Below are 16,409 nucleotides of genomic sequence, written 5' to 3'. Positions count from 1 at the left end.
ATTCTGTTGTCTCCAAAGGGTTTCACACACCTGAAGGATACGTTAGAATGGATGTGGTAAGAGAAGCCTGGAAATGTGACAACAGGGATGTTGTATGGCTAAAAGCAATGCCACATGTAACTAGGGCAGTCATTGAGCCGAATGGATTTGAGAAAATGAAGGTCAATTTTGCTTTTTCACTATTTAGCGACGAGGTACTCAGAGGGCTCTATGCGTACCAAGATGACATTGAATGGGTGTGCGGTGCTGGCTCGAGTACAGCAACAGCATCATTTGTAAGGCAGATGTCTAAGCATATAGCAGCTATCACATCTCGGTGCAGTCGTGGTGCTATGCGCATTGGTTCAAAAAGTCACACCAAGGTGAAGGATTTCTTAGCATACATAGACGCCTGGGAAGCACAAATAGGGAAAGTAGGCTTTCTTATGCAAGGCACAGCTGAAGGGCTTCGTGTTACGCTGAGAAGCACAATGTCCCTTCTTGAGTACCCCACAGAAGAGCTTGATTACAAGTACCTAATGACCTCTCGCTTGAATCAGGATCGCTTAGAAAATTTATCCTGTATCCTTAGGCAAATGTCAGGCAACAATGATCACTCCACATTGTCACAGTTCTTGATATCAGTGAATTGTTTGCCATTTTGTAGCTTAGCGAAGGCCCCGACAAATGGAAATGTGTCGCCCTCATTGATGAAGAGCCTGCTCTCAACAACCAGTGAAAGGCCAGTAAACGTTCAAGGAAAGCTTGATCAGCTGATGGATATTGGGTGCCTGAATGAAGTTCATGAGGTGCTTGCATCATGCGACCTACTTCCTGATCATGGTGCGACTGTTGCAATAAGGAGTGACTCGTGGATTTCCTAATATGTCGCAAGATATGTTGCTCGGAAGATGCTCAGCAAAACAAAGTGCCATGACTGCTCTAGAGCACTGCTCCTTCCAGCTGGCTCTTAACTTCCAAAGGAAGCTTGCCTCACACAAGAGGTTGATAATGGAGGGTTGCTGTATCCATCTCAGGAGCTTCATAAATTGATTGTGAAGCTAGAGGATTCATTCAAACATTGCTTTAGTGTCAATAGACTAAAGGCCAACAGTGTGATGGATTGATTTCTTCTTTGGCAAGGCACAGGCTAAGTACAGTTGGCTGTGACAAACACAGCACAGAAGTAACAAACCATGTTGTGAAATTTTATGCACTAACAAGGCTACATTTTCTAGTACAAGCACAAAACAAGGCTAGAGAAGGAAAGAGGCAAAGAATGCGGCACCTTAGGCTGAGGCATATTACCTGAGGGTGTGCTGTCCTTTGCATGGTGCGTTAATCTTTTGTGTTCTTTCTTAGGCTGCATCACTTGTTTGCCCTTGTTGGCTGGCTTTCCCCACATACTTGTCCATCCCTGCAAGAAAAGTTTGTGTTGTACATCAAGGGCCCTGTCGCTTTTTCTGGATTGAGAACGAAACACTGGCTCACAGCCGAGAGAAATCCAGAGCTTTTTTTCGGCAACAACTTGTTGCGTTCTTTCACGGGCAAAAATAGCTAAAGAGAGTTTTTGGCAAGAGCCTGCTACCCGTCGGCGTTACTCGCGCGTCTAGTACGTTTGCGTGTAATGCCAGGCTTGTTACCTTCCTGTTTAGAATGACTGGCCACGTCGGCCGATTAGCATTTTATGTTCCTGTGGTGGGCAATCATCACATAGTCAACGCATACTCCTCTACGCTAAAACAACGCAACACTACCCCGCTCACGGAGCGCGCGAGCAGCGGAAGCGAGCCGTCGAGCGCGATCTAAGTGTCGACTGCAGCAGCGCCGCCACTGCAAGTATGATCTCTTGCTACACTCCGCGCCGGCCGGTGCTCTCCCCTCCTCTTCTAGCCACCGTGGCATTAGGGCAAACAAAGCAGCGGCCATGTTTTGGTATGCATCACGTGACCTGAAATCGTTTGTTATGTCACAACCGTCGTTCGGTTGTTGAAACCGAAGCTGAATGAGAGAAAAAAATTCAACTATAATTTATCTGCCGCTTGTTGGAGCAATCCATGTGGCTATCCATGTTTTCTAACGTGCTGCGCATCATTCCAAATACAGAAGACAACTAAAATTTGGTGTTTACTCGTGCGTAATTTTTTTAAAGGTTCAAGGGTGTCCAGCTGTTCATGTGCGCGACGTCCTCGAATTGTCACTGCTTCCTTTGCGTAGCGTTGGCATTTGCAGGCTGCGAACTTAATTGTTGAAGGCTGTGAATGGGTCTCGGACGTGTGAGACGTATAGAAGCGGGCACTACGACGCTTCAAGCGTGTTCACTATTCGTGCTTTTGCCGTCCGCGGATATGTAGAACATCCATTTCAATGACATCCCTGCGCCGGGTACCGCGCGGCGAGCATCGCTGAAGACCGAAACGGAGGCAGCGAGAGTTCCAAAGCTGATAAGCAGCACGCTTACAACCGCACCTCCATCGTGAGAAGAAAAGGTTTTTGAGGAGAGAAAAGGGCGCAGAAACTGCCTCGCGGTGTACGACACCTCACCAGCACAGTGAAGGAGGGAGTGAGAGAGATAGAAGTGCCGCAGTGGAGGAGGAGGAAACTTTTATTGAATTAAAATATTGAAGGTGAGGTGAGCGCTTTGAGTGGAGTCCTCGGTTCAGGACCCCTTTAGTTGCCTCCCGCTGAGCTCTTATGGGGACCAGATCCCGTTGCCGGCCCGTGTTTGAGCTGGACAGCTCTATCTCCCACTTGTGTTGTGTATGTGCAGGGTGAGGAATTGGCCTAGCTCAGGGTTATGTTGGCAGGCCCATAATATATGGCAGAGGTTACCTACTATCATCAGTGTAAGGGAAGTGTGGGGCATATCGCGGTATGAAAATGTCATATAGTAGTTTTGAATGAGTGTAGACTCCAGTCATCTGTCACCATATACTTTCTTGTTGTTTGGTCAGGGATTCATATCCCCGTGGGTACATATATGTCCTGCAAGTGAGTGTTTAATGCTGTGTAACGTCTTAGAATTTGACCAATTGGTTTAAATCTCCGGTATCTGTATCTTGTGGATCCCGTAATTAGCCAAACCTCGGGCAGCTGCAAGTGCTGCGACATTTGCACGTAGTCCAGCACAATTTCGATCATATGGGGATATTTAACGTGCACTGACATTGCGCAGCCCACAAGCGCCATTTCCGTTTCGCCTCCATCGAAGCGCGACCGTTGTGGCCATGATTGAACTCGGTTCTAGGCCTCACTTCTTAAATAAACCTTTCTCCCTCGGTCTCTTGAACATTACTCTCAGAAATAAAAGGAGGGGACATGGAGGTCCTTGTATTTCTCAAACGCCAGCCGAGATCTTATCTTACCTCTCCATAAATCCGCCACTGGCTGCGTCTGATTCCTTTTGTTTAACTGGCCAGGTTACATCGTGAACTTTTCTTTCAAAGGTTCACGAGTATGACACAAGCTTCTCTTTCTATTCGGCTGCCGTTTATTCTGAAACTGATTCTATGGACGGCGCAAAAATAAAAAAAATATAAACTGATACAGTGACAATGAAGGCACATGAAAGGAACGGGTCGGATTATTGTTAATGACCATAGTAAACATGGCACACTGAGGTACAGTCGCCCACGATCTACAAATCCTTGGCAATAGGTGAATTTTTTCTCGTGACGGTTGCTGCTTTGATAATTCACTTTTTTATAGCATTTTCTATTTATACCTGTATACATTCAGGAACAAATATTCAGTTGGCAGTGTAGCGCTCGTCCTTGTTGTTGTTGCCTCAAAAGCGATGGCACATACTCATGGTGGGGATTGGCCAGGGTTTGGTGCAGATCCATACAGGAGAATATTGAGAAAAAAGTAAAGGTAACTAGAAGTTAACACACATATCTCCCGGTTACAATAATATATCTGTGAAGGAGCCACACACCTGCTTAAGGACATGCCCTTCGACGGTTGCACCGAAGATGAGGAGGACGGACACATATTGTTAATTGTTGTTTCTTCGTTCTGTCTTCGCCTTTACGCGCTTTTCCCACAATGCATTCCATATAGAACATTTTGGACGGAAACCAATTTATTAATTGACAGGGGCTGACGATATTTTCGCTGTCCACGTACAACATCCGAAACAGGAGTACGACCATTTCAATTAATTTAACCACGTTGGTGTCAATGAAATACATCTAATATTTTCCAGAGATTAGCCTGCGCCGTTATTTTTAGATAAAGAGATCACTTTGGCAAGTTTCCATCAAGGAGGAATCCAAACATGTTGATGGAAAAATTTACCAGGTGTAATAAAGAGTTAGGAGACTCCCTATAAGGGTTGCCCTATAAGTTGCGTTATCATATAAGGGTCAGGGGCAGCAGATTGTAGCCTCATCACTATCGGGAAAGAGATCTGAAAGGATAATCACGGGAGCATGCCGAATCTGAATCGTTGTTACTGTTGTTCTATCAAAAGCTGGCACATACCAACACTGGGGGATCGGCCAAGAATCGGATTGCTAAGGACCTGTATTCGGGTAATAAAAAGGAAAAGCATGCGGGAACGCAACACCGGAGAATTCTCCCACATGAACAGAAAATGCATAAGAGTTTTGATTTCAAAATTAATAAGAAAAGTAATACTAAAGAGAGGCATTGAAACAGAATTATAAAGTCAAATTGCAACAATTGATAGAAATGAAAATTTGCAACACTTAGCATGGCAGTCGGTGAGATTCTAGAAGAAAATTGAGAACAGCGGTACAAATAAATCTGTGCCTAAACCCAAATGTGGTGACATCAGATGATACCAACAGCGGGCTGCTTAAACTGAGGCCACGGGGTCGCAAAGGTTCCTCCGGAAAACTTCTTCTCAAAGAGGTGTATCGGTGACAATGGAGCCAAAAATGCTCAATAGATTCAGGCTCACAGCAAAAGCCACAAAGGGGAAAGAGCGCCAAACCCGACATGTGAAGATAGAAATTTAAAGGAGGAATCGAGCAGGACTTTCGAGTACACTACGTGGCATCTTCTACTTCTGTACTTAGACTCTGTTCCTTCATTTTATTTCCGAGCCGTCTTTTTTTGTGAATATATGTGCCGATCTGGAATTACAAATATTTCATTTTAGTCTTTTGACATCGTAGGTGAGGCGCTCCTCATCACTGCGCTCGAATGCTTCAGTTTTGCAACCGTTTCGCAATCGTGGGTGCAACCGTTTGAGTGAAAGAAGTGTGCTGCAGGCTCGTGGCAGCACGCGAGGCCGGCCGCGGATCCCAGCCCGACCATCCTGGCTGATCGGTAGCACCGACAACGTTCTCAAATACCATGGACGAGGGATGTACCTCCGAGGAAGATCAGCAGGCGCCCAAAGACGGCCAGGGACACCCTTCAGCAAAGCCGCTCGAGGTTCGTCAGCCGCCTCCCGACATTACATCAATGCCCGTTGCGCCGTCACTGGCCGCTGACGATGCCCAACCGGTACGACCACAGAACCCTGCTACAAGTGAGCAGGCCACGGCATCCTCTGCGCCACCCTGTGGCCGCCTCGCAGCTTGCAAAATTTTGGCTTCAGCACGCCTGGTTGCGCTTGGACGACCGCCCTGGGGTGATTTGCCGGTCGCCGAGCGGCCACTTCGCCGCCCTACGGTTACAGTCAGAGTTACAGTCAGAGTTCTGGCTGTCAGGCTCGGAAGCCGTGAACGAGAAAAACGCCAGGAGACGGAGCCTGGTGGAAGCCGCGCCGCAAGCCGCGACTTTTCCTCGCCATCCGGCTCGGCTACGGTCGCTAGCTTTGTCAAGGCGCTGGACCACCGACCCTGCAAGGCTCTCCACTTAGTGGAAGCAGGCGAAAGAAGTGTTCGAAACATCGACGCTCCCAGTTTACCACCTCATGCGTGTCTGCAAGAAAAAACAAACAAACGCGTGAAATAAAAGCTTGTCGCCGGAACTGTAATTGTAGTGTTCCTTTTCTTTCTTGCCTAACGCATAGGCTTACGAAACACTGGACTGTGCTGACACTTTGTATAAAAAGCTCGGTGGGTACCAAGATCAGAAGAATCGACTGTTGTGGGAGTTGGTGCACGACTCGAAGTTACAAGACGCAAGAGTAGACAGGGCGAACGAAGAATTAAGCGCCTTGTCCGTGCTCGTTCTCCTTTCGTCCTGTCTGTTTGCATCAGTGGCCGCCGCAGCGATGAAACCGCGGAAGGCGAACAGGCACAACAGGACGCTGCACGTAAGCGGTAGGTGAGCATATGCAAACGTGTGGAAGGTCAAATGCAGGGGGAAAACGTCCCGTATACGGTGGCCGCAAACGCGCTACAAGACAAGATCCGTCCCTTTCTGACCACAGATTTGTTAGGTCGCCCTCCATTAACATGAACAGAATCGTCGTACTGTTATACGCAGCGTCATCACTGCCCTAATTATTTGCCGAATAGGAGGGCTGATGACTTGTACGCTTGGGAGAAACGCTGGCTAAATGTTTGGTGCGGAACCACTACTGCCCGCAATCACACATTTCACCGGGGTCTGTCCGAAGCCGCGCCGTGACCTTGAAGCATGAGAGATAAGCATATGGCGACGCAAACGTAACGCGGCTTAGCCAGTGAGGAGGCAGCTCGGTCGCAAAGCTGCAGCCAATGAGAGAGTGGCTGTATCGCAGCTGCGGCCGCGTAGCACGCGTTCAGCAGATAGTGTGAGGTTCTCAGTGGAGACTGAACAGAGCGGACGTGTGTCGCTTGCACTCCCTCAAGCAGTGCTAGCGCACTCCGCATTTGATTAACGATGCAAATCGGTTGTCATTTTTTTAGTGCGAAAGCCCTATTGACCTCTGCTGACTGCTCGGGATTAGAAACCTGGGTCTCACAAGCCCCACCGGTGGATGAGTTTTAAAAAGCCACCTGTCGGGAGCCGGGACAGTGGCGCATCTCTTAACCGCTGCAACACTGCTCCAAGAGTGACGACTCTCAGCGACCTATTATTATATAGTAGCGCTTGACCAATTCCATGTATATGGGGATTTACCCATTATCGCTATCACGTAGTGCCCTTAAAGGAACCCTGCGATTTTTGTGATCATATTCTAGTGAAACAGATGTGTAGAGGTGCTCTTGTGAGTATTCGAGTCAAACTTTAAAGCACTGCACGGCCCCTATCACTTACTGCTCCCAGTAGCTCCCAACCGAGTAGAGTTACACCTCACCGCGCATCCCATACCCGATTAAGTCGGCGGGTAGTTTGTGCGAGCCTGCTCACTGGGCGTGGGTGGGATGGGGCTAAAAGTGTCGATGGTGGAAGGGGTCGATGGGCGCCGCCATGTTTACGTCTGGTCGGTGCTCATAGTACACAAAGGATTTGAGGACTGTGGTCTCCCACGTTCTGTCTACAGCCAAGAACACCGGTTTTCCCAACGGGAGTGAGGGGTGTATAGTCCAGACCTGCTCATTTTTTTTCTTCTGGCGCGTCGGTGTGTATATGAGTAGAGAGCCGTGAAGAGAATCATCATTTTCAACCTTCGGTATCCTCGTCGTTAATGAAGCTAGCTTAAAATTTTTTTAGGTGCTCTGACGAGTGATGAAATACTGATCGCTCATGCGCTTTCCCTGACCTATAAAGTATTTCATGGTCCCTTTCAGGAAAAGCTTAAGTGCTCCTTCCAGTTCTTTTCCCCACAGGAAGTGCAGTGAGTGAATAAACTTTATTGCTCTAATAAAGGAGTCTTGCTGCTTGCCCGAAGATTGCCGATGTCTTCCAGGCTGAGCGTGGTTGGCGCCCCTAGTCCAAGGCACCACTCTCCCTGGCCATCCGGCATGCGTGGCTCACTAGGTCTCTTTGGACCTTTAGCTGGCTGCTGGTTAGCCGCTCCTTCCACTGCACCGCATTTGGCTCTTTGTTACCTCGGAAAGCTACATTGGAAGTATTCGAAGCATAACTTTACCGAGCTGGACTATCGAGAACATTATGTTGCATCTTCTACTTCTGTACCTGACAGACTCTGTTTCTTCATTTTATTTCCGAGCCATCTTAATTTTCTGTCAATATATTACAATTCTTGAATTTTATTACTTTTGACATCGTAGCTGTTGCATTCTTAATCACTGCGCTTTAATGCTTCAGTTTTGCAACCGTTTCCCAATCGTGGGTTGAACCGCTTGAGTGAAAGAAGTGCGCTGCAGGCTCGTGGCAGCACGCGAGGCCGGCCGCGGATCCCAGCCCGACCATCCTGGCTGGCTGGTAGCGCCGACGACGTTCTCCAGCACCATGGACAAGGGCTCTACCTCCGAGCAGGATCAGCAGGCGCCCAAAGACGGCCAGGGACATCCTTCAGAAAAGCCACTCGAGGTTCGTCAGCCGCCTCCCGACATCACATCAATGTCCGTTGCGCCGTCACTGGCCCCTGACGATGCGCAGCCGCTACAATCTGAGAACCCTGCTACAAGTGAGCAGGCCACGGCATCCTCTGCGCCACCCTGTGGCCGCCACGCAGCTTGGAAAATTTTGGCTTCAGCACGCCTGGTTGCGCTCGGACGACCGCCCTGGGGTGATTCGCCGGTCGCCGAGCGGCCACTTCGCCGCCTTTCGATTCCCGTCAGAGTTCTGGCCGTCAGGCTCGGACGCCGTGGAGGAGAAAACTGCCAGGAGACGGAGCCTGGTGGAATCCGCGCAGCTCAGCCGCGTCGCAAGCCGCGACTTTTCCTCGCCATCCGGCTCGGCTCCGGTCGCTAGCTTTGTCAAGGCGCGGGACCACCGACACCGAAAGGCTCTTCACTCAGTGGAAGCTGGCGAAAGAGGTGTTCGCGACCTCGACGCTCCCAGTGTGCCACGTCATGCACGTCTTCAAGGAAAAAAAAGAAACGTGTTAAATAAAAGCTTGTCGCCGGAACAGTAATTGGAGCGTTCCTTTTCTTTCTTGCCTAACACATAGGCTTACGAAGCACTGGACTGTGCTGACACTGAGTACACAAAGCTGGGTGAGTACCAAGATCAGGAGAATCGACTGTTGGGCGAGTTGGTGCATAACTCGAAGATACAAGGCGCAAGAGTAGACAGGACGAACCAAGAAGCGCCTTGTCCGTGTTCGTTCTGCTTTCGTCCTGTCTACTCTTGCACCTTGTCTACCTTCAAGTACCAAGATCTGCTTCTGTCCATCCTTTGCGGCGATGTTCTGGAAATGAAAACCCGAACTCGGAGCGGCTGGTTATTATATGGCCTTTATCGGGAAGGGATTATCTGACCAGTTCTTCAAACTGTACGACGTTTGGTTTTCGGGCTGTGATGTCGCAAAACGATATCAGCTGTGCTCAGGCTGCCATACCACACACTTCTTGTGCGTTGTGCCGACCTTCAAGTTCCATGGGTAAGTGGTACCTTGCAATATATTTAATTATTTCCAAAGCATTCAGGTACGAAGGCGCCTTGGATAATATAGTTTGCTATGTAAAGTTTAAAGGGGCTCTGAAACGCCTTCCGAGGAGAGCACATTAACTCACTTAGTAAGTGCACTGTGATGCCATGAAAACCAGAGTCAAATAATACTCTTCTACACGCAGCAGACGACTCACAATCGCGCGTCAAAGTTGGCGAGCCCTTCCCGGTGACTTTTTCATGCTCGCACCCTCCTCCGTCCCCCGCATCTGGGTAGACAAGGTGAGAGGTGGCCATTGGTTACATTCTTTCAGATGTCAGGCAGCAACCGTGTCCGCGGCCAATAAGCCGCTTATCTCCGGCGGGTCGGGAAGCTCCGCTCCCAGAGGGGGGTCGGCGAATGAGCGTCTACCTTTCAGCGTGCAAAAAGTGACGAGAGGAGAAGGAAAGGCGGGAAGACGCTGAAATTCAAATTTTAGCTACAGATAACTCAGCTTCTACAAAGCGCATTTAAAAAAGCCTTGCTAGACACTATTCGTGAAGCGGCGTGCTCCAATATCCAAGGTATGCCGCAACTTTATTAGAGCCCCTTCACAGCCCCTTTAAAGGCCAGCTGCAACAAAAGTTTACTTTGGCTAGGTTGCTTCTTAATATTTTGGGCACGTCATAAAACTAACCGCGACACGTGGCCTATAAAACAAAGCTTAGTGGAGTACTCCGGATTAATTTAAACTGCCTGAAGTTCATTAACGTGCGCGAATATCTCACAGGACACTAGTATGTTCCATATCGCTTTTCTCAAAATGTGACCGTGGAGGCCGGGATCACAATCGCTACCTTGTGGTCAGCGGTCGAACGCCAAAGCCACTGATTGTCACGCGCCGGGTGGTCTTGGATAATACATACATACATACATACATACATACATACATACATACATACATACATACATACATACATACATACATACATACATACATACATACATACAAGTTTTATTCTCCACAAAGAAGTGGAAGGAGGCGGAGGGAAAAGCCGTACATTTGCGGCTTGAAAAATCCTCCGCCCCCTTACAGTGCACACAGCAGCAGAGCGGGACAATAGACAATCACATTTTTTTTGTTGCAAAGAGGCAAAAAAAAATAAAAAAAAATAAACAGCACTAAATCGCATTACAAAATAAAATAAGCCTAAATAAGAGTTTCAATAGAACACTGGGTTTGGACTCCTGGAAAAACATTTTTTGTTTTTGAAAAGTAAACAATGCAATGTAATTGACCATAAAGATAGACCTGTGCGTTCATTCACAAAAAAGAGTATGAGTAGCAAAATATTTGTACATATTGGGAAGAGACATATTGGATACATCAGCGCCTTCTTTTTCTGCAGCATTCAGTAATCGCGGGAGGTTATACCGGAGTGTTTGTTGTCCATAGGCAGTACGACATTTTGGAACTTTCCATCGTTCTGGAGTTCTGGTGCTGTAGATGGGATAATTGGGTTTTAGTTCTGCCATTTCAGTAAAAACTGTACTCTCTCGTTGGACACTTAAACGGTACTGCCTGCATAATTTGTATTCGTAAATATTTCTTACTTTCAATAAATTAAGCGAAGCAAAGATATCTGAAGAAGGCGCTGTGTATTCAACGTTTTCAATTATTCGTACTATTTTTTTCTGTAGGAAGAGGCAGGCGCTCTTGGCCTGATGAGGACTCACAGAAGCCGACAGGCTCACAAATATATGACGGAAGCATCCGACTTCTTGTTGTAAGATGCGGCGATAGGACACATGTTTAACCGTCGCAGCATGCTAAGCATAAATTTATTTTTAAAGCGATAGCTGCTATTGCCACATTAAGGGGTTTCTCTCCGTATTTGTAGGGTGTCCGCAAAGGTGAGGCATATCCGTGTGGGAGTGCGGGGCTCTTTTTTTCAAGCGATGTTTATTGCCTCAGGGCATAAATGCTATGAAATGAGAGATGAGTAAGATGCTTAAATAAATGAAAAAAGGTGGGCTGATCTAATGAAATCAAGTAGTGGACGGTGAGATGGACCCAGTGTCTAGGCAATATAGGAATCCGGATTGGCCGGTGAGAGACCCACCGCCGCCAGGTGCCGAAGTCTCGTCGGCTTCAGCGACGAGCAAATCCACAACAGGTGGAGGATATCCGCCTCACAGTCTGATCTTGCAGAGTGGGCACCCGGGGCGGGGATATAAATCTTTAAAATGCGGCCACTCGCGTGTCACAGCTGGAGTTAGGGCAACCCCGACCCGTGTCCTCCGAAGCGCAACCTCCTCTGCACGGGTTAGACCACGTGGGAGGGTAACCGCACACGGAGGGATTAGAGCACGTGTGCAGCGCCGGAGGTGTTCTTTTCTTGTTAAAAGGAGGGTGGTGCCATCCAGAGTGAGGACTCGAGGCAAAGACGAGGTTGGGGCCGAAAGGCGGGTCGCAGAATCTGCGCGGCATTGTGCGCTCAGGTCATGCGGTCAGGTCATGCGGAACCCCCGCCGCGGTGGCTCAGTGGTTAGGGCGCTCGGCTACTGATCCGGAGTTCCCGGGTTCGAACCCGACCGCGGCGGCTGCGTTTTTATGGAGGAAAAACGCTAAGGCGCCCGTGTGCTGTGCGATGTCAGTGCACGTTAAAGATCCCCAGGTGGTCGAAATTATTCCGGAGCCCTCCACTACGGCACCTCTTCTTCCTTTCTTCTTTCACTCCCTCCTTTGTCCCTACCCCTACGGCGCGGTTCAGGTGTCCAACGATATATAAGACAGATACTGCGCCATTTCCTTTCTCCCAAAAACCAATTATTATTATTATTAATTATGCGGAACCCACTCATTACGGCTTTGCTGCGGGATGCGTGCCGCTAGACGATGGATGTCTTGGCAGATTTCTGGTGTGCGACTGACTCGTCGTAGTAGGCGTGCGACGTGAAGGGCGTCGGTGCGAATGACAATGCGGGCCGTAGGTAGCATGGGAACGGCGGCCACAGAGCAAAGTGCCCCTTGAACCGCAAGCATCTCCGCACAGGAGGAGGAAGGAGGTTCTGAGAGGAGAAACGGCGTTTTTTTCAGGGCAGGTTTGCAAGGACAGTAAACTGTCGTTCTTGTTTCGCAGGCCTGGATGCTTGCGTCAACGTACATAACAATGGAGCTATGCGGCAGATTGGCGTCTTGCTCTGTAATTCGGTCGCGAAACGACGATGCCGCGCGGGTAGATCAGTTGGTTTGTTGTCGCTTAGCTGCACAAAACGCCAGGGAGAAAGAACTTGCGGGGGCGGCTGTAGAATGTAGTGCGACGAAGCATATGCCCTGAGTGCACACGTTGTGTGTGTAAGGTTTGACTTCAGGCGGCGAACATCGCGTCGTTGCTGCACCAGCTCTTCTAGTGTATTCAGCTACGCATGTTCTTGGAGCGCCACGATCGGGGTAATGCGGGGAAGGCAAGTGACGACCCTCATTGCCTCTCGATTAAGAGCTTCTAGACGGTCCCATTGAGCCCTCGTCAAATGCTGGAATTGGGCTTGGTAAACGAGGCGCGGTTGCACAACCGCCCTCACCAACTGTCGTGCAACACGAGAGCGGGCTCCGCCTGTTTTAGGAGCAATAGGTCTAATCAGACCCAACACCTGAATTGCTTGCTTTTAGCCCGGGAAAGCCAAGGAGTACCTGTTCCTGACTCGTGTATTGTCAAGCCCAAGATTTTTACGGTCTAACTTTCTTGAATTGGAGTTCCGGATAGATGGAGACGAATTGGTGTTGCAGCGAGTTTACAGCGCCCCAGTGGTTGGCGACTGACACGTACGTGGTTTTGCTCACTGAAAGCTGCAGACCAATTGAAGAAGCAAAAGTCGATGTAATATCTATGGCTGATTGTAGGCCTGCTGCTTGAGTCATCAGATCGTTGTGAGTGCTCCATACCGTTATGTCATCAGCATACAATAAGAATTTAATCTCAGAGTCATCATGTAAGCGCCAAGCAAGGGGATAAAAGCAATATTAAATAATGTTGGCGATAACACCGATCCCTGGGGAACGCTGCGAACAGGCACAAATGATCCTACGGCCTCAGCACTGAGGCGTATGTCAAAGTGTCGGCCTTCAAGGAAGGATTTAACAAAATTGCGCACTCTAACGGGGAAATGCAGCATGTCAAGCGATTCCAAGATGGCAGCATGACTGTTATTATCGTACGCCTTTTCAACGTCCATGGCTAGTACAGTACGTACATTGTGGCTGCGAGTTGAGGCCAGAACTGCTGACGCCAAGACAGCCAGTCCATCTTCGGTACCTATGGACGCACGAAAGCCAATTTGGGTGGGGTGGTAGAAACCATGGTGCTCAACCCACCACGACAGTCGTGTGGCAAGCATTTTTTCGGTAAGCTTGCATAATGTTGTAAACTAAGAAGCGCAAAATACCGGACGCCGGACAGAGTAAGGGACACAAAAAACAGGTTCACGAGCGCTCGTGAACCTGTTTTTTGTGTCTCTTACTCTGTCCGTCGTCCGGTATTTTGCGCTTCTTAGTTTACAACATGCATCACCAACTAGCCCGGCAGCTTGCTCTCCTGAATTGCATAATGTTGGCGTAAGCGATATAGGCGGGAAATTTCCGAGATCTGTCGGCGGCTTCCCCGGCTTTGGTATGGGGATCACAATAGCCGATTTCCAGGTTTCTGGTACGCCTTTTATCCATACCTTATTAATGGTGGCGAGGAGTTGAGGCACTACAGCGGAACTTAAGTTCTCGTAAACCTCGCACGGAGTGGAGTCCGGACCGGGCGCAGTCTTCCGACGGGCCTCGTCTGTTGCTGCAAGCAACTCGGGCATTGAAAATGGGCTTGCAATTCCCTCGGCGTCGGCTGTAGATGGGAGCTTATCGACATATGCTAGAATGGCAGCCAAGGGGGCGCCTGTGACCATTGGAGGCAACACATCATACTTGGGGAAAAACTTCCGCGCTGCCTCTCTGGCGAAATCATTCGGAGCTAAGTTAACTGCGAAGCATGCTGTGGCCGCTGCGTCAGGACGACGGGAACCATGTTCCATTGCATGGAACGTTCGCCAGAGAGCAGCATTCGATGACTTTGTCGAGAACTGCTTACACCACGCATACCACTGCCGTCGCGGGAGATCGCGTTCATATCTGGGAGCCTTGGCAGTAAGGTAATTCAGCCTTGTCTGTGCTTGCGCAGAATTCGGGTATCGGTAAGCTGCCATCTTTGCTTGCGGCGAGCAGCCCACAGGTTAAGCAGACCCACATCCGGCGCCGGGCGATTCACGTCCATCCAAGTGATAGTAGTAGCCTTATGCAGCGCAGTTTGTATGCAGTCCACAAGTAGTGTAGATGATTGCAGAGAGAGATCTTCGACGGTGATGCGAAACGTGTCCCAATTAACCACAGAACACCTACGGCGTAATCCGCGGGCCCTTGATGGATGGAGACCGATGATGATAGGATGGTGGTCACTACCCCAGAAGTCTGGCTCGAGGTGCCACGAGGGAGTCCAGGGTCCTGACCACCACGTAGGGTCCGGAGCATATGTTGGACTGTGAGCATGGCGCACAGTCCGCGTTGCTGATTCTGGATGGTTGAGTTAAACAAATTGTGCATCCGCGAATGCGTCCCGCACATGCCTACCACGGGGCTTGAAGTGGGGTACCCCCAGTCCGGATAAGGGGCGTTAAAGTCACTACCGAACAAAATAGGCCACCCTGGGTGTTGTCGTCGTAGAGTTATAACCACCCCAGATTAATGCGGGAGGGAGCTCCACCGGCGGGTCTTACATAGTATGACACGACCACCACAGTTGCCTTGGGAAGCTTCACAGCCACTGCGGCTACCTCTTGATATGAGGTGCACCAGTTTTCTAGAGAGAGGCGAACTTGAGGAAAACGCGCATCAACGTACACCGCCGCCTTTCCCGGAGGGGCAGCAGTGTGCACACGACAGTCGTTTATTGAAGGACACATGTATCAATTAAAACCCGGAATGGATGGCAAGGCATTTGCCTCCTGCAGCAGCAGGGCCCACACCTTGAGGTTGGTCATGCGAAGTCGAGATTTGAGCTCTCCCAGATTTGTGGAGAGGCCTCTGCAGTTCCATTGGAGCACATCACAACAACGTGTACTCGCCCTTTTCGATTAGGATTCCAAGCGTTATAATAGAACTGATGTCAGGTTAGATCACTGGTTTACCATAAATCGGAGGAGGGAGGTCGTTGAGCTATCCAGCAGTGCTGCAGAAGACCTGGTATAGTCTGCGAAAAACGCATGAGAGCTGGACGTAGTCGAAGGCGCTGCAGCTTTGATTGGCGTGGAGTGGGATTCCGTTGGTTGTCTACGGCGAGCAAGCAGTTCACGGCGTTGTCGTAGCTTAGAGACCTCGGCTAAAAGGCGTGCAATTTGGTCGTCAATTGCTGCTATGTCCTCACGCAGAGGTTTCAGTATGCTGTACTTTTGTAGATTGAAGGCGGCGGCGATCCTTGCGCACTTTATCACTGTACGACTGTTGGGCAGGGGCTGCAGGTGGATTGGACTCAGAAAGCTCCGGCTAGTCGCCTTCATCCCACTGGAGAGCCGCAAACCTGTTGGATGTCTGTATCGGGGCTCTGTTTTCATTAGGACGCACTTGCTTACGGATCCCACGCCGAACCTTCTCAGTTGCTTTCGGTTTTGTTGGGCAAGTTGGAGAGGTGATCTCGTGGTCGTCAGTCTTGCAAAGTCCGCACCTGTAAGACGGTGTGCCTTGTGGTCGAGCCTCATCTTGAGTTACAAAAGGGCATGATCGGCGCATGTGGGCAGGTCTGAAACAGCTGTAGCAATAAACGGCACTCGGTTTGTAAGGGCGAGGCCGCAGAATACAGCCATAGTAGTAAATTCGTTCTGGAAGAGTTGGGCCTTGTAGTGTGACGATGCACGAGCGCCCCTTTCCCATATACCGCGCTTGGATGACACGGTGGGTTGGCAGAATGTTAGGAGGGCGGATGAGATTAGGTAGTCTATAGGGATGCGGTGGCTGCGACTGGCACAGAGCGAAGTTAATTCGAGAGATATG

This window comes from Amblyomma americanum, chromosome 7 (assembly GCF_052857255.1).
Source record: "Amblyomma americanum isolate KBUSLIRL-KWMA chromosome 7, ASM5285725v1, whole genome shotgun sequence".
NCBI lineage: Eukaryota > Metazoa > Arthropoda > Arachnida > Ixodida > Ixodidae > Amblyomma > Amblyomma americanum.
The sequence above is the reverse complement of the archived record's forward strand: the minus strand, read 5'-3'. Positions refer to the sequence as shown.